This window comes from Ceratotherium simum, chromosome 20 (assembly GCF_057802395.1).
Source record: "Ceratotherium simum simum isolate JZ-2026a chromosome 20, ASM5780239v1, whole genome shotgun sequence".
Taxonomy (NCBI): domain Eukaryota; kingdom Metazoa; phylum Chordata; class Mammalia; order Perissodactyla; family Rhinocerotidae; genus Ceratotherium; species Ceratotherium simum.
The window spans coordinates 30944779-30965038 of NC_141919.1; positions in this window are offsets into that span (position 1 = coordinate 30944779).

A 20260-nucleotide genomic window follows, 5' to 3' on the forward strand; every position below is an offset into this window, starting at 1 on the left:
AGGAAGATTGTCCCTGAGCTAACATCTGTTGGCAATCTTCCTCTTTTTGCTGAGGAAGATTGGTTCTGAGCTAACAATCATGTCCCTCTTCCTCTATTTTGTATGTGAGATACTGCCACAGCCTGGCTTGATGAGTGGTGTGTTGGTCTGCACCTGGGATCTGAACCTGCGAACCCCGGGCCACCAAAGCAGAGTGTGTGAACTTAACCACTATGCCACCGGGCCAGCCCTGTATATGAGATATTTTGAAGAATTAAATCTTGACAGATATAACACTTTCTATCAAAAAGCAAGCATTGAACATTAAAGAAATATAAACCACATTAGGAAATGGATACTCCCTGTTTTATACTGCCTGTGGTCTCCTGAGCATCTTCCTCTCTGATCCTGCTTTCTAAACCTTCTAATAATCATGTGGCCACAATAGTGGTTAAAAGAATAACCTAGGTTTGAAACACAACTAGGCAAATGATTAGGTATATACGCTTTGGAAGTTTACTTTTAATCTTAATCTTTCTAAACATGAGTCTCCTTAGCTATAAAATGGAAGATTAATACTTAAATCACCTGATTGTTTAATGGATTTTCTGCAAAATACATGAACAATACCAGGCACAAACTAAAACCTCAAGAAAGTGTAGCAACTTTTCAGTTTATTCTCCTTCTCCATCTTCTCCTTCCCCTCTCTGTTCCTCCTCCTCTTCTTTTTTTATCATCATTTAACAATCTTTCGGCTCTAATTAGTTGCTTATTTGCACTCTGTAGGAATTAGAGCTATTTAAAACATATATCTTTAGGCAGTTAATGCTGGGAGATGTACTGAGAGCACAAAATAAATACTCATTAACTGCAAGAGTACTCTGCAGAGACACAAAACTGTTCTAAGGGGAAAAGATTTCTTTGCATGTGTAAAATGTAACTGAAACTTTACCAAAAAAATAAACATTTTAAATCTTTGATTAAATGGCGTTACATAAATTAAAATAGTTTCATTAGTCATTATTGTTAACTATCCTTATTAATGAGAAACCTATAGACCTGGAGGGACAACAGCATCTCAAATTTCCATGCCTAAATGATATTTTCTGAGTTAGACTTCATAAAGTTGCAACTTGAACTTAATCAGAAATGATTAAGATCCATGCTTCAGAAAATTGAAAGGAAAGCTACGCATATTTTCCTCCTAGATAAATTAAAATAATAAGATCTCTATTAAAACTCTATTAATTCTCTGAAAAGTTAATCCCAAAACAATAACAAGTTGGGCACAAAATTTATTTCTATACAGTAACTTTTAAACAATGTTTTAGTGGAATTTTTATTTTCATAATTTACACACACATTACCATATACTCTGAACACTTTATGAGACAACATTTTATGGATTCAGCATTATTCCTAGTTATAGTTGCTGTCACATTTGTGTCATTTCCACAGATATTTCCCCCTAAATGACCTAACATTATTTGTGCATTTAATGTTGGTTTATGTTGTAGAAATAAAAAGAATTCACATATCTCACTGTTTTTCATATTTATTTTCATTCTGCCTTGGTTGCCTTCCCTGGAAGCCAGAGGAAAGAGAGACGAGGGCAAGAGAGAGAAGATTGTGTTCCAGACGGTAGAGGAAGGAATATGGCAAAGACATAAATTGAGAAGGCAATGGGAAGTAGTGAAGAGTGAAGGCACGCAGAAAGGGTTAAAAAGTGTCCAGAGGCGGCAGCGAGGGGACTGAGACTCTAAGTCAGTATTTTCTGGGGTGGTCCTAGGTAATTTTTAAACAATTATGCCCCATACTTAAGACCATACAAAAAGAATTAAGCTCATACCTCACCAGAGCCTCTGACTCTAACTTAGGATATTATTCTCAATTGGGCAGACAAAGCACTTATTGAAGAACTTCTTGGAAAAGAAATTTAGGGAATAGGGCAAAAATGACCTACTCACCACAACAAAAAATACTACCTTTCCAGTGTGCATGATGTTAAGCATTAGTTCTACATAACTTCAAAGAATACTGATAGACAAAAGAAATTCTCATAACGATCAGTTTGGAGAGCATAGGTTAAGCAAAATTAAGGTTTCTTTACTAGAAAACTTATGGGAACCATTAATAAGTAGATGGGCATTCTAAATCTCCATCATGGGATTCCATGAGTGACCTGATTTCTCTGGAACATACGATTGGACATGGCTTCATTAAACTTAAGGGCATGTTCTTCCCCCATGTAGTGAGATTGTTTGGAGAGTTTGCGTAAGTTCAGAAATCTTTGTCTGGCGCTGGGGATAAAATGATGACTAAAACATGACCTCTGTCCATAAGAAGTATGTGATCTTCTTTAGCAATACTGACACTCGATTTCCACTCAAATGCAGTTTTGAAGTCTACTACAGGGAATTTGTATTCCTAAAGGAGTACTAATGTGTGATAGCCTAGAAACTTGGTCCCTGGAATCACGTATGCAACCCTACTGTTTTTGTGCTCCTTCCTTTTCAAGTCAAGATGTTACTTCTGCAAATCTTATAAATCTGAAGTCTACAAATTCAACCTGCATTTAAAATTGTTCACCACCAGATAAGTGATTAAAACTGATTTCAAGTCCTCTCTGCTTTTATCTCCCCTGCCATATTGGCACTGAGAGTAGCAAGGTGAAACTTTACAGCTATTGGTCACTGAAGAAAAGATGAAGTGATGGCTCCCCTTGTGAAAGGTAAACTCACTTCTCCTTTCCTGTTGTGGTCAGCGTGAGTCTCACAACAAAAAAGACATTATTATGCTTGATTTTTCTCTGTGACTAACAGTTATGGTAGCTCTCAGCTTCTCTCTTGCTTTACGGTCTGCAGGAGTGTTGAGAAAGAGTTTAAATTTTGACCTGGTAACAGCCAAGATTAGACCTCACAATGTCCTTTCCTTGTAGCTGGTTTGATACCATTAGGCAAGAGCAAGCTGTCTAGGTAATTACTCTGTCTGTTAAAAGGAAAGGATGGCCTCTTGAAAGTTGGACATTTGGCCAATTATAAAATAGATACAGGAACTTACTTAAAATCTAATTCATGACCCAGATTTAGAAATTAATATTTTATTTTAAAATTTTCATCACGATTCCTAATGTGTTCCCATTTGTTTGTTTCATGAGAAGTACTAATATCAAAGACTTTTGTTTCTACAATTAGACAATATTTAAATGGTGCTACTGTATGGGGCCAGCCTGGTGGTGCAAGCAGTTAAGTGCACGTGCTCTGCTGCGGTGGCCCAGGGTTCACCGGTTCGGATCCCGGGCGTGCACCAATGCACCACTTGGCAAGCCATGCTGTGGCAGCGTCCCATATAAAGTGAAGGAAGATGGGCCCAGGGCCAGTCTTCCTCAGCAAAAAAAGAGGAGGATTGGCAGATGTTAGCACAGGGCTGACCGTCCTCACACACACAAAAAAAGTAATAATAAAAAAAAATAAATGGTTCTACTATAAATGCAGCTGTCTTGCATTTTAGGGACTGGTAACGAATATCATACTTAGCTACCTATGAATTCAAGTACGTTTACGTGTCAGCACCCAAGTCTATAGAGGACAGCCCTGCAATAAGCTAAGGAAATGGGTTGCCACATTTGAAAAATAAATGCTTAAATATTTCCCTCTAAGCACAATTAGAGTCAAGGGCTTACCTTTGACAATTCAGGAAAATGCTGGCTTTGATTATCGATGTGCATTGTCAAAAAAAAATGGCCACGTCTAAATCTTTCATAGATTTCTCTAAAAAGAACATTGTTGAGAAAAAACGTTCAGCTTTTATTCTAGTCGCTGCACTTGTCATACTCTATTTGAATGAAAGTACTTAGTATATATTATTTGAGTATTATGATAGCTTTAGCACAGCATAAAGTGAACATTTATTGTTTTAAAGCATTTACATCAAGAGATGAGAAATGAAGATTCTGATAAAAGAGACTATAAAAAGTGAAAAAGCAAGTAATTTCCTTCGAGGTTCAGATTTGGGGTAATAAAATATATGCCACTTATGTTCCCTGACCCCTCATTCATTTATATAACCAAATTTTAAATTAACCTCAATAATTTTATAAGACATCTGAACTGTTTCTGCATTTTTGGGTTCCTGCCAAGACAAGATGTACTGGAACTAAATTTTGTAATGTCAAAAGGCCTAGAAAGTCTTTATAAGGTTTAGATTAGCATCAGATCAAAGTTGGAGTTTTAAATGGGCCTTGGTTATTTTCAAGCTTTTCCCAAAATGATACTTAGCAAGAGACAATTAAGAAAAAAATCCCTCATTAAGCTTAATCTTAGACTTAACATCCTTTGATCAATCAACAAACACTTATTGAATATACTACATTCCAGTTACACAGGAGAAAACAAAATCTAAGTCAAAGTAGAAAAAGAGAAATTCTTCATCCTCAAGTCACTTAGAGTCTCCTGGGGAACCGTAGGCTATAACCTGGTTTACTTCCCCAGGCATGTGCTCCAAGGATTGAAAGAGGGTCAAAGAAGAAACTGTTTCTGTGTCTTATGTTTTTGAGATTCAGTCATTGATTTATGTACCTTTTGCTCATTTGTTCTGCTGTTGAATATTCCATTGTATATATATACTTTATCATTTTCACACACATGAATAGTATTTTTCCAGGTTGTTTATATATTTACATATACATTATATATACGTTATTGTGTATATATATACTTATACATAATACATAATAATTACACATAATTAGACATTATGTATAAATATAATATATTAAAAATATTTAATTGTATATATTTAAAGGGACAAAAATGTCTGTACATTTATGAGTCCATGTCCTTCCTGAAAAAACATCAGAGCATAAAACAATATATCACAGTTCAGTGCCAAAAAATAAACTTTTTTCATTTGTCAGAAACATAAATGTGTATATTATCACTTATGAAATCTACTAATAACAATGTAATTCAATTAGGAGGGCTAAATAGGAGGCCTTGAACAAGATGGAGTTTAGCATGTCCACATATCAATATCAAATCACTTGAAACTAAAAGAAAAACATTTAAAAAAAAACTAAATGAAAAAAATTAAATTGATGAAATAACCTGTTCGAAAAATTGTATTTTGGGCTACAATTATGTGGCCATCACTATGCTAGGCACTTTTTCCTGCACATTATGAATTAATCTTTGACAAAGTTTCAAAGCCCAGTATCTCTTTTCACATTTTTAGACATGAATCTCTAAGGTTCACAGATGTAAAGTAAGAAAATCAAGCTCATATGGTTAAACAGTAGGTCTTCTAAGTTAAGATATTAAACTTTTCCCAATACACCTATTTCTGTTGTCTAGTAAGAAGCAGTATAGGATAGAGGTTAAGAACCTCAGGTCTGTATCTTCAGTTTAAGCTGTGTGACCTTGAACAATTGTTTAGTTCTGTTTTCTAACCTTTAAATGGGGGGAAACAATGGTATCCACATGAAATGAATGGATGTTGTGAGGTCTAAATGACAGTGCATGCAAATCATGTAGAACATCACAGAGCACATGGTAAGTATACAGTGAAAGTTATCTAATATTACTAGGGATGCACTCTGTGATCCTCAGTGAGTCACTGTGGCTGACTATATCTTCCTAAAATGGCCAGAACAATAATCTACTTGCTCATCTCACAATGTGACCTTGCCCTTCTCCATCAAGAGGTAGTCTATGTCTTCTTCCCTTGAAGCTGGGTGAAACTTTGGGAGAGTCTCAACCAATAGAACTTGATAGAAGTCAAGTTATGTGACTTCCAAAGTTAGATCATCAAAAGGTGGTAGAGTGTCTGCCTGTCTGTGTCTCTATGTTGCTCTTTCTTTGTCTCTGTCTCCACCTCTCTGTCTCTCTCTTTATCTCTCTGTCTATACTTGCTGTTGTAATCTAGTCACCTGGCTGTGGGTAAGTACCAGCCACATGTACAGGTTACATGTACACATTCCAGCCAAAAACCCCTGCTAAACCCCCAGTCAACAGCCATCATCAACTTCTTGACATGTGAGTGAGAAAGGCTTTGAAATAACACCAACCTCCGCCACTATCTGACTCCATTTCTATGAAATAACCTGCAGGAGAACCACTAAGCTGAGCCCAGGCACCCCCACAATGAGGAGAGAACAAATGAGCAATCATCATCATCGTTTTAAGCCACTGTTTGACAGGTGATTTGTTATACAGCAATAGATAACCAGCATAGTCGTTAAGTTTTCTTTTTGTTTATTTTTACTAAAAATAGGCTAATTAATATGTCTCTGAATTTGATTATTTAAAAATCTAGTTATAGAGCTGAAGCATGTTCTTTTTCTTCTAAGTAAATAGATCTTATGCAGATACAAAGATTCACAATTAGATTTAATGAATATTTTTTTAATTTTTCTGCTACCCAGAAAGAAAGGAATGATCTATCGCTACTCTGATCAAGGTTTGGCATAAGATGGTGAAACAAAAAGGGCAAATATATATCTGAACGGGCTTCCTCCTAAGGTCACGAGAAGAAGAGCATCTCCATCAGCAATTGCCATGGTACCAGGAATTTGGGGTCCTTCCTCTTATGGGGCCAGATGGAAGGAGTTCTAACTCTTAATAAAGAACCAGCCATTTGTGACAACATGGATGGACATTGAGGGTATAATGCAAAGTGAAATGAGTCAGAGGGAGAAGGTCAAATACCGTATGATTTCCTTCATTAAGTAGTAGATAATAACAACAATAAACAAACACATAGGGACAGAGATTGGATTGGTGGTTACCAGAGGGGAAGGGGGGAGGGAGGAGGGTGAAAGGGATAATTCAGTACATGTGTGTGGTGATGGGTTGTAATTAGTATTTTGGTGGTGAACATGATGTAATCTACGCAGAAATAGAAGTACAATGATGTACACCTGAAACTTTTACAATGTCATAAACCAATGTTACTGCAATAAACAAAAAATTAAAAAAAAAAAAAAAAAAGAAGACAAGGTGGGGCCGGCCCCATGGCCTAGTGGTTAAGTTCAGTGCGCTCTGCTTCGGCAGCCCAGGTGCAGACCTACGCCACTCATCAGCAGCCATGCTGTGGTGGCAACCCACATATAAAATAGAGGAAGATTGGTACAGATGTTAGCTCAGGGTGAATGTTCCTCAGAAGAAAAAAAAAAAAGACAAGGCATGTAGCGGTGAAATTGCCCAGACACATTTAGGATAACTATTTACTTAGGGGCTCAGCTCCTCAGGGAAATGTAACCAACCAACTCTTTAAATACATAAAATTAAAAGACAATCCTTCTCTTCCAATTTAAACATAATACCGGTGTCTGAATTCAAACTGTTCAATTACAATTCAGTTGCATCACATATCTTTATATACAAGGACTAGAGACTTCAATTGTTTCAAGAACAATCTGTCGGACAAAGAAAGAAAAATCTCTCAAACAGTGGCTTGAGTAGTATCAGGCCCCATAAGTAGACTTCTATAGAGAGAAGCTTACTGTATTAAGTATATTAATGAGAAAAAGAAGGGGAGATATTTCTTGAGTGCAGGGCTATACATATATTTTAAACGGCAAATCCCGTAATTTTCACAGGGAATGAAACAGGCTCGTTCTCTCGTTTTGAGAAACTGTTCTTCAGTCAGGAAAGAAGTTGATGATAACTCTATAAAACAGAATATCACCCCTGCCAGCAATTTGGCTTTTTTAAAAGAAAAATGTCAAAGGAAAGAAAATAAAACTTTAAATAAGATAAATTCACCCTAATTATAGAGCTATAGAAATGTAATTATGTTGACAATAAAATGTTGCCATTCAAGCTTAACGTTAAAGAAAGCATCTTGTCTCAGCAAATTACAAAAAAACGGCTCTAATTAATTACCACCCTGTGCAGTGAGAACAAGTCCAGCTCACGGTCATACACTTTCCCCGCATTATTCTAAATTTCTAATTTTTTACACTATATTCTTTATAAATGGATACTTGTTGTAACCTGGTAAATCATTTGTGGGATGATATAAAAGCAAAAGTAAGTAACTGAATATAAAATCCGTTATTTAAAATCCGAAAGTAGTAACTGTAAGGCTTTGATTTACCAAAATGTGCTTAATAGTGTTTTGAATCTTTCCCCTGGTGATAAACAATATGAACTACATAATGAAATATATTTGTTTAATATTTGGGCCAACTTATTATTATTCAGGGGCGAATGTTCCAGTTTGTCAAATAGCCAAGAATTTATCTATTTTTTTACTGTTGCCAGGCTGTTGGCCATCTCTGTGTGTGTGTTTTAACATCTTCACTAGATGCCAAATGAATAAAGCATAAAAACAATTTAGCCCCAACAGCTTTCTATTTCAAAAAAGTTTGTGCTTGGTAATGATCAGGATGACTGAGGACTTTTAATTATCTTTGTGGTCCTTGCATTTCCAATAGACTAAAAGGTTCCCAGAAGAATGGAGATTCTTTTCACTGCCAGATGTAGGAAGGAAAGAATGAAGTTAGAAATATCCCTCTGAACACATACCCTGACACCCTTTTCTCTCCTGCTCTGAGGTCACAAGGACCCACGTGTAGACAGAATTTCTGTAAACTACAGTTCACAAATGTTTACTCTGGCTGGTGCCTGTCTCCCAGAAGGCTCCTGACAAGTGTCAACAAATGTAGTCTCTGGTGATCAAAAGGACTAAGTCTTTGTCCTCCTCTGATGACTTTAAAAAACAAAACAAATATGCATTGCAGTCTTTACACTTGCCCTTTAAATGTGCTAAAAAGTCTCTTATTAAAATCTTAGTGGCTATAATATCTCTTGAGAAAACATGGCCTTGTAGATATGATACAAAGAAAAAGCAGGGCAGAATAATAATAACAAGAACAATTAGTAAGAATCTTTAATTTGCCAGGCCCTGTATTTTTCCATCTGGCCCTGCTAACCTCAAAATGTTACTACTTTAAATGAAGTGATGCTTTTTAAGTTACTTTCCCAAGTGTTTCTTATTATTTCCTTTGGGCTATCTTTGCCTTATACTTTGTGTCAATGATACGAGCAATACACTAATCAGTTACATGACTGCCCAAGTCTCCTCACTAAAAACCTTTAGTGGCACCATTGCCTCTGTCATACAGGATAGAATCCCCAACACGTTCCACCTACTTCTCCAGGCTCACTGTTCATTATGTCCCTCTTGCAAACGCCAGGTTTCCGCTTGCCGTAGCAACTTTGCATATGGTGTTTCTTCTGTAGTAATTTCCATCCCTAACCAACCCTTCCCTGCAAATGCTCCACTTCACTTACTTAACCCAAAGTCATTCTTCACATCTCAGCTCAGTTGCCTCCTCAACCATTCCTTCCTTATTATGTTCACATTATGATAAATACATATCATATGCACCACTATGTACTCTCATATCAATAAATTCCTACATTAGAGCATTCATATTAAAGTGAATTTTGGTTAGCATCTGTCTCCTCAAGACTAACAGCTCTATAAGGACAGGAAAAACATTGATTTTTCTCCAATTAGTAGAGGGGCTGGGATAATGCTCAATAAATTGTCCTAAAATAAAAAGAGAAAATAATGACTGAAGGACTTAACATAAACTGATTTTAAACAGGTTTTGACTTCTCTAACTGCCTGAGATAAAAGGAGATCTCTCTCACACCTTGCCTCTAGCACATAAGACACAAAGCACAATGTTACTTTGCTGGTTTCACCCAAATCTTTACGTAATTAAGTGTTAAGCCTTCAACTGGGGAGGAGGTACTAGTGGAGAAGGGCTCCTGGAAAGCTACGGCAAACCAGGAGCATCCTTCAGGGAAAAATTGCTAAGGCAAAGAGTCAGGATGACCATCAAAGAGATGAATTTATAACCAGGAGGAAAACAGCATGCATCACATCCAATTGGTTAGGCAAATACAGAAATATTAAAAAGACAAATGATAGGAATATCCCAGAGAATTACAGGGGGTGCACTTTGGGTTGACTGCCTAGTTCAAAATGAGTTCCATGGTGCCATTATACATTTCCTCCTTCCCATGCTCCTCTCTGCTAGAATAGCTGAAAGATCCAAAGGGAAGACCTCACCTGGACCAGTCATTTGGACTCAAGCTCCTAACTACCTCGACTGGTCAGTGGATGGGCATGTGACTCAAGCCAGGCCAATCTGAACCCTCCTTGGGGAATTTTAAAACTCAGGCTGAGATTAACTGGTTAACTGATTAAAGACCAATTAAAACGTAAAGATGCTAAGAGTTATTTGCTTCCATGGTATTAAAAAAAAAAGAACACTTTCTGGAGTAGAAAATGATGAAACAGGCCCACATAGAAGGAAAGATAAGTGTGTGTATGTAAAAAAGCAAAGAAGGGAAGGAGGAGGAGAGGAAGGGATGGAGATGGAAAAGAAGAAAGAAATGGAGGAGGGAGAGGAAGAGAGAGTTAACAGATTTCAATTTCCCTTCATACTAGCCATGCTTCAGCCAGTTCCACTCTTGCCCTTTCCAACGATTGGATATTTGAACTCAAAGTATCTCTATTCTTTCTTAAACTAGTTGTAGTCGGGTTAAGAGAGAACAAAAAGACTGGGGTGGGATACAGATATGAACTGAGGGTCATGATCCAGAACTCAGGTTCTGATGAATTTCTGCTTAGGCAGCCCTTGTACTTGGTTCCCTGTGCGTGATCATGGGTACTGACGGATTGCTGCATGGTGAGAAATGTCACATTAATGTGGTTTCACCAGGTTGAACCATGAGAAAGCCTGAAGGCAGAGTATCATAATGTAAGAGAACAGAGGAACATAGGGTTAGGAGAGGCTGCCTTGCTTTACAACTTCAAAGAGCACTGACCACTATTAACAGGTTTAGATTGTCATGAAACAATGCAATTTATGTAAGCAATCTAGGTATTTTTATGCACACATTTTCATCTAGTGATGCTTCTGAAATCAGCAATGAGTAAGCAATAATTTTTATGCATAATATTGGCAAGCCAACAAACAATCATCTGAATACCACTTCAGAACATTTACCTGAACCTACCCCCCTTTTAATATCAAATTTGTATAATATATACAAATAGGCAATTGTGGTTAAAGTTTTGGAAACTGTTGACTTTCTTTCTCTCTCTCTCATACACTTAGGAAAAACAATTTGTGGTTAAGAATTCAAAGAATAGAGACAACAACTGAATACATCACGGTTTTCATGTTTCATGCTTAATTTATAATTCATTAAAAGCATTTACTGGATGATGGAGAATGGATTACTACACATAAAAAGGTGATAAATTCAACTTTAAAATGGTATTGTTGGACATATTTGCTTAGATTATTGAAAGTATCTGCTTCTTATCTGTAGGGATATACAGTGGGACTACATTCTTTGTCCTCCTCACCAGTGCGTGGTAATCATTTGATTGCTGACTTCAAAATATCCTTAATATGGAACCCAGGGATAATGCTTGTTTATACAAAGGACTCAAAGGCCTCTGCTCCAATCCCAACTGCCTGGACTCAGCAAACCCTCCAAATGGGAGCTTCTGCCGTTTTCCACCTTTAGGATCATTCCCATTCAGTTCCTGAGCCAATCTAAACTAAATGGAAATTGTGTCAAAAGTTCACTATCCCATCTGGCAAAGATTTTTATTTCACTCAATTAATTCACAGCCTTTGTCTATAACTCTCCTGTACACTGTCATAATTTGGGACTAATTAATAAAAAGTGGGTGTTAACCTTAGTTTCCCCATCAAATACTCCTGCTCATTCAGTTATAAAACCGCCCAGAAACTCAGCTTTGCAGCTTGGGTCTTGATCTCCTGCTTGGTTCCTAATTAGTCCCTTTTCCAGACACTCAGGTCTAATACATCTCAAGGCTACTTGTTACAATATGAAAAATATTGAGACATATTTATAGTAAAAAAAAATCTATTTATCTGAAATTCAAATTTCACTAGATACCCTGTGTTTTTATTTATTAATACTGGCAATGGGCAGTTGGGTCAAGTATGTGAACCAGTATCAAATAAACAGAACCCCTTGGCCACTATGAAAACTTTGTCTAGCCCAAGAAAACACTTTGGTATAATGTCAGATCCCACAGTCCTGTTAGTCCTAATTGAGTCCCTTTTTTACTAGTAGCTACTTCTGACACTTTGTGGAAGACTTTTCTCTACTCAAGATCCCAGTTTTTTCGTCAAAAGATACGGAGTTTCAACTAGATAGTTTCAAAGATGTATTCCAAGTCTAAATTCTATACTCTTAAGCTAAGATTTATTTCTGCCTCAAATCCTGGCATTCCTGAAAAAAATCCAGGTTTTATCACGTGAGCTTAAACCCTGGGATCCCTTACTCCCATGTCATCAAGAATTGAGCTCTTGAAGAATGCGGAAGTCTGGAGTCACGCATTAATGTGTCTGCGAATGTCACCACAAGGTGATACTTGCCCTGGGAATATGAGAACATTCTACAGTCCTCTAGATTTTCATAACAGAACAAGAACATTTAAGCTCCTGTTAAGATAATTAACAAAAGGAAGGTTGTACTCTCATTTGGAAATTTCCTTTCAGGGCAGCATTATCCTGCACATGATTACAAGTCTATACTAATAGCCTTGTTTGCCCCTTGCCAGCAGTTTAGAAAAGGATCTAAAATTTTAAATGTGATTTCCCTGCTGCTCTTTTTAGTTCTTAGGTATCCAAGGGAATAATATTACTTAGGGCATATATATAGTCATTTTTCTAAATGAGCCATAGCCTCTGTTATTAAAATGAAGCTAACTTTTAAAAACTGGTTCAAATAGATCAAAACAACTGGGGGGAAAGAAAAAACCTAGGTAATCCTAGAAACTGGACATGTGCTTGCAAATTAATCATGTAGCACTCATGCTTTCTCAAATGAGGAAAAAAATTAAATGACAAATATCATTTAATATATAAGTCAATTAACTCAATGACTGGTATTGCTAATATCATGAATACTTGAAATTGAGTTTCCTTGGTGGAATACTGAAACTAGAGTGTTGGAATCAGATATAGAATCAAATATGGAGAAAGAACATTATATAACTTTACAAAAATAAAATAATATAAATGCTCAGGAAATAATTGGGGGCAAATTCCAAGAATGTTGTTTGTAGACAGTTAATCAAATGATTAACCTTGATCCAATCTAAGCTATCGTGAAGATATTACTAGTATATTTATTTATTACCCAACTGAAATAATAGTAGGTGTGATTTCTAGAGCTTAAAAAATCAAATCGGGGATTCTAAAATAATTATGCTAATGACGTGGTTTAACATTGTAAGAAAGGAATGAGATTCACTCCTTGAACTTAGTTCTCCGTTATAAAAAGTGATAATGACAATAAAACAATAGTCAGTGTGCAGGAACAACAAAACAGATCTGTCTCTACGCCAGGTATCAAAGTAGCTGAGGAACCTTGAGGTATACTGGTCTGCTGGGAATAAAGAAATAAGCTGTACCTTCTAGAACCCAGTAAACTCAGTAGCTGCCTTGGAATATGATGAGGCTAAATATGCAGCCCTAGAGAATTTATCTGTCCAACAAATAATGTCTCCCCTCTAGAAAATGTGCTGTGATCAAATAGAAAAGGTGTTCAAAGGCCACAAAAAGCTAGTTGTTGTGACAAGGCCACCTGTTATATACATACCAAAGCATTTAATTGATACACCAGGCTCTAACGATTAAGACTGAGGTTACGTGAAAAACAATGGTCGAAAAGGTGAAAGCACAGAGAAACCAATTTTGAAGTTTGAAAGAAATGATGAAAAACATTAAAGAACAAAGAATAGATTTGAGAGAAAAAGGCACAATGAAATATGAGATGGGATAATAACACTAAAGTAACAGGCATTTTTTGAGCACTTACACTGATTTGGCGCTATGGTAGCGGCTTACAGAGTTCATCTCACTCATCAAACATTCTCATGAGGTAGGCTCTGTCATCCTTATGTGCAGAGGAGAAATATATTCAGAAGACTTGAGTCACTTGTTCAAAATCAACCACAAAGTAGTGAAGCCACAATTGAAACTGAGGTCTGAAATCCAAGCCCATGTTGTTAGCTGCTATACTACACCAACCCTGTGTGCTACATAATTGTTTACTGATGATGAGCTGAAGGGCATTAAAAAAGAATGAAAGAAATGGATGTACTGCTACTAGCAATAGCAGGAGATTCTGGGTGAAGTACAGGCGTAGACACTGACTAGCTGTATGAACATGGGCATGAACATAGCCAAGTGAACACTGGAATTCTCCAGACCTCATTTTCGTCATCTGTAAAATTAGGAAATCAACCGTGGACAATTATTGCAGTGATAGCCCCCATTTTGTTCATGCCTTCCTGTAATCACACCTTTGCATAACTCCTTTGCACAATGATGCTTGGCCTGCTGTTGCGAGGTGCTTTAGCAGATGGGACAGTAGGAAATGTTATACAAGCAGAGGCTTGAAAACTCCTTGCTCACTGGGGTTTACCCTCCCTTGCTGCTTCTGGAAGTCCTGCAACAGCAACTGTATGAATAATCCCCAGCTAGCCTGCTGGAAACATGTGACCCAGTCACCCCTACCACCTCAGTTGACAGCCAGCACCAACCATCAGACACATAAGTGAGGCCAGCAGAAGGTAGCCACATGAGTGAATCCAGGAAAAGCCATTAGAACTGCTCAGCTGAGCTCAGCCCATATTGCTGACAGACACAATGATAAGCTAATAAATGATTGTCATTTTCAGCCAGGCGTCAGCAAACTTTTCTGTATAGGGTCAGGTGGTAAATGTTTTAGGCTGTTGAGTATGACAACTAGTCAACTCTATTGTTGCAGCACAAAGGCAACCACAGACAATAAGTAAATGGGCATTGTGTGTTCCAATAAAACTTTATTTATAAAAACAGGCAGCAAAAAAAAAAAAAAGCAACACCTGGATCTGGCCCTTGGGCAGTAGTTTGCCAACTCTTGTTATAAGCCAATAAATTTTAGAGTGGTTTGTTATACAGCAAAAGCTAACTGATATCTTGATCAAGATGAACTTATTAATATTGAGAAAATCAATTCTGTAATTAGAATTTGCATTATAAGTGAAATCAGCATTACATTATTCCAATTAAAATCTGCCACAAAAATATCAAGTTTTCATCATTGAATAGAACAGAAAAGATTGTTTTTCTCCAATTTGAATTTATTTTTGGTGCAAGCAATTGCTTAAACCTTTAGATATAGTACTAAAATTATATTAACTAGAAAAATAAATATAACTGAAATTTCACCCAATACCTTTTCCTTGGTCCTGGAGATCAACCCTCTCTCTCACACATGCATGCATACAGACACAGAATATAATTTTTTAAATCACTAGTTAAGTGTGCTTTAAAAGGCACAGTTGCTAAGCAAAATTATAAACCCACTGATCTAAGAAATGTTAAGGAGAATTAAAACAAGGAAACTAAAAATTTGAAAATATCTTATTAGGCATATTATATTTATTATTTCATGCAAAGTGTCAAATGTGGTCCTTCATGTGATATGCCAGCAATAAATGCAACTCTAAAATGAGAGTGAAGAGAATGGAGGGAGTTAAGGAACATAGTAGTTCTAAAAGACCTGTGTGTCCCTGAATGCTGTATGAGAATAATTTTGACCCAAACACATCACTTTTTAATTTATGCAGACTATATCTCAAAAGAAATCCAGTTAATTTTATTAACTGGGGGAAGTATTTTAGTGTAAAAGCAAACTGATAACATCAAAAGTGTGTATGGATGCATGGAGTGGAGGGCAGGGCTAGATATGGATGAGTAGAGAGTTCTACTCTAGAGAGTAGAAAGACAGAGAGAACATTTAGCAAAGTGTGTAGATCAAACTGGTCTTGAGAAGAAACTACAGTTTTGAGTAAGAACAGTTCTGCATGGAAGGCTAATTTTAGAAACAACAACATACTCTACCTAGATAAGTTACTGCTGTAACTGATTTGGGTTAAAAAATTCAGAGTATTAAGAGCATTAAGAACATTCTAGAAGCTGTCAAACTACTGTCAGGAGCATTCATGAAGAAACGAGGAAATAATTCCTGTCTTTATGAGTAGTCAGGGATCAGCCTTAGATCAAAATTTTTGGATATAGGTTGAATATAAATAAAAAATAGATGTACAAATAATAGGCCCTTAGTATCTCAAAAACACTAGCATCTTAAGGTGTTAAGACCAAAATTACATAAGAAGTTACTATGATTTAAGCAATGAAAAATTTGTATGTTAATGTCTTATTATAGTTGTGGTTTATGAATAAATGGGTTAATTCATAATTTTATTGTTTTTTTAATGGCTAAGTTTTTCAGTCACAGACAGAAAATGATTGGAACCCATTAGCAAAATATAGGTAAGGAAGACAATTCTTGCCCAGGGCATTCCTTAGGTAACAATTATTTTAAATTTTAAGAATAACTAGGAGCTATTTCTGTAGACTGAAAGAATATAAATTGCCACAATGTTTCTTAAAACATTTGGGCAATAAGTATCAAGATTCTTAAATGTTTATATATATCATCAAATTCTAGTCATAAGTATTATAAAATTTTATGCACAAAGATGTTCAATACACTCTTACTGAATTTTTTCTAAACTGATAAGTAAATGGTTAAATAAAATATGGTATATGCTATTAACACACTTTATATTGCCATTAAAAATTCTGAAGAGATTTACCCATCTGAGAAACTTATGATTAGGCAAATAGGATAAAAACAAAAATAAATCACATGTAGATAATGATCTGGTGTATGTAAAATATTATTTGTAGAGAAAAACCTGTCAGAAAATATGCTAGTATTCCATTGTGTATATATACCACAGCTTTTTTATCCATTCGTCCCTTGATGGGCACTTAGGTTGCTTCCAAGTCTTGGCTATTGTGAATAAGGCTGCAATGAACACAGGGGTGCATGTACCTTTGCAAATTGGTGTTTTCAAGTTCTTTGGATAAATACCCAACAGTGGAATAGCTGGATCATATGGTAGTTCTATCGTTGATTTTTTGAGGAATCTCCATACTGTTTTCCATAGTGGCTGCACCAGTTTGCACTCCCACCAGCAGTGTATGAGAGTTCCCTTCTCTCCACAACCTCTCCAACACATGTTGTTTCCTGTCTTGTTAATTATAGCCATTCTGACGGGCGTGAGGTGATATCTCATTGTAGTAGTAAGTAGTAGATAATAACAACAATAAACAAACACATAGGGACAGAGATTGGATTGGTGGTTACCAGAGGGGAAGGGGGGAGGGAGGAGGGTGAAAGGGATAATTGGGTACATGTGTGTGGTGATGGGTTGTAATTAGTATTTTGGTGGTGAACATGATGTAATCTATGCAGAAATAGAGGTACAATGATGTACACCTGAAATTTTTACAATGTTATAAACCAATGTTACTGCAATAAACAAAAAATTAAAAAAAAAAAAAAGAAAATATGCTAAAGTAATAATGCTAATTATACCTGAGTGATAGCATTTACTTCTTTACACATTTAAAATTTTCTAAATTTGCAACTATGAAGTAATATTGTTTTTTATAGGGATTTAAAAACAAGGTGTCAGAAAATACTATTTCTTCTAGTTCAAAAACTCTAAATGTTTCTTCATTTGACATTCAAGGCTGGTCACAATCTGTTACCAAGTTATCTTTTTTATCCAACTCCACTCTTCCTTTCCACATGATGCAGATAGTTTGATCGCACTTTCTTATTCTTAGGTTTGCATTCCTCCAGTCCAGTGCCTTGCTCAGTTCTCTTTACCTGGAACATTTCACGTGTTTTCACTCAATCTGTCTCCATCCTGTTTTTAAATCCTCTTCCTAGTATCCTCGCATCCTGAAAGCCCTATATAACCACAGCGCTAAACAATTCTAACTTCTATTGACAGTTATATGCCACTTGTTCAACTCTAAGTGATAGAAACCCAACTTAAACCAGCTTTTACCAAACAGGAAAAAAAGACGGGGAGGTTAATATGTTTGCTCAGCTTACCTGGGGCAGGGGTTTTCAACCACAGCATTATTGATACTCTTTGTTGTGAGGGGCTTTGTTTCCTGTGCCTTGTAGGATGTTAGCAGCATCTCTGGCCTCCACTCTTTTGAATATCAGTAGCGCCCCCCAGTGTCACAAACAAAGATGTTTCCAGACACTGCCCAATATCCCGGGGAGGGGATGGGGCGGGGAGCAAAATCCTCAAAGCTAAGAACAACTGGTGTAGGAGGAAATGTAAAGGCCTACTTGGACCTGAAGATGAAAATCACATTCTCAAAACTCTTGTTCCTCCGTCAAAAATGCTTTCACTCCACAAGCTGACCACTGGCATCTGCAGACTTCAAACCTACCAGATTAAACACTCAGGGGGAAAAAAATCACATTGTTCCAAATCTGATAAGAAATCTGATGCAATCTCGAATTGTCCTAACCATGCACTAATCTCTTTGGTCAGTGTAATAGACTGTTTGTACTGACAAGGGCTGGACCATGTACTCACACTGCCTGCAGGGTTGCTGAAGGCACCACTCAACCACTGAGGAAAGAAAATGTTTTGATTCTACGAAGAGAGGGGGTGTTCAGGTGTTCCTTACAAGTTTCTTCTCTGCCTAGGAAGACTGTAAGCTGCCTAGAGGCAAGCAATGCATTTCCAACATCTTTTAGCCACCCACAGTTCCCAGAATGCTGCCTTGTAGAAAGTTCAATATATAGTCCTTATTAACTGAAACTTTTTAAAGGATAACATAAGTTACTGAAATTTTTTAAATCACTGAGGATAAACTGTTCTCATTTTTTTGTATTCCACAAACATATCTTTACAAGCTCTATAAAAATCTTCTGAAAAAATACAAATTCATTTTTTTCTGTAAAATTAAATTCATAAAAATATTTAAAAAATGAAAAACTGCTTTAATATTTTCATTAATTTGATATCAGTGAACATTAAATTTGCCCTTGAGAACCAAATATGCATATGACAGAACTATAAGACAGAATTAGGAAAATATAAAATAAAAGATTAAATATAAAGTTTTTGAGAGGCTTAATTACATGTTACACTTATGCTGAATATTTTGCTGATAATATGATAAAAATCATAGCTAGCACTCACATTACATCATATTTTCAAAAATAGAATGTGATAAAGCAATGGATTTCAGGTTAAGGATACAAGTCTCAAGTCAAGAAAACACAGTTTCAGATTGCATTTTAAAGAGTTTGAAAGCAAACTAAATGAGCCTTGTTGTATATATTTTTTGCTTCCTATAATTTTACAAAGCAATTTTTATCTGTCAGAGAGGGCTATGCCAGATATTGAGAAAATCTAATTTGAATAAGATGTAAAATGCAGAACTGCCATACAAAAAACAAGAACCCGACTTCCATACCAAATATATTATTTGATCTTCAACTCCTTGGGAAACATTTCAGTCTCAATAATGACAATTTACTTTAAATGGAACCATTTTTGAGCCTAAAAATATGGTATTTAATGCATACTGAATGTATTTTGGAGGCATTCTTCTTTTAAATATACTGATAGAATGTAGACTATTTTATAATCCTATGAAAAATTACCTGAAATGTACATTTTAAACTTTTCTCCTAAAGTTACTCAAATTCTTGGGCATAATATTTTTATAGATAAAGCTAAGGATAGCAATACTTGAGCTAGATTTTTCTACACTTACATTTAAACTCTTTAAATATTTGCTATTTTTCATTCATTTAACATTTAATTTTATAAATTTCATATATGTTTTTAGAAGGAAAATAATGTCTTTTTAGGTTTGCATTGGCATTTTTTAGCAGTTACAAAAACTATTTAACACTAGAAGTATCCAAAAGGCAGTTAATATACTGTTGATCTTAGAATAATTGAAATATAAAGAACAACTCACTAAGAATCTCTTGATGACATCCGAGAATATAATACTTCTAAGAAAATTGAACTTCACAAAAATAACAATAAAAAATTATTTATAACTATCATATCAAGTGTTTTCTCATAAATTAATAAGCAATCACTAACCAATACTGATAAGCTCAAATGTTTTTTATTACATGGAATACTTCTTTGGCTTTTAAATTTTTATTTATTTATTTATTTTTTTGTGAATTTGCCTCCAGTCTGTTGTGTAGGCAGTTTTTTATAACAGCTTTATTGAGATATAATTCACATACCATACAATTCACCCATTTAAAGTATATAATTCAATATTTTTTACCATATTCACAGTTATGCA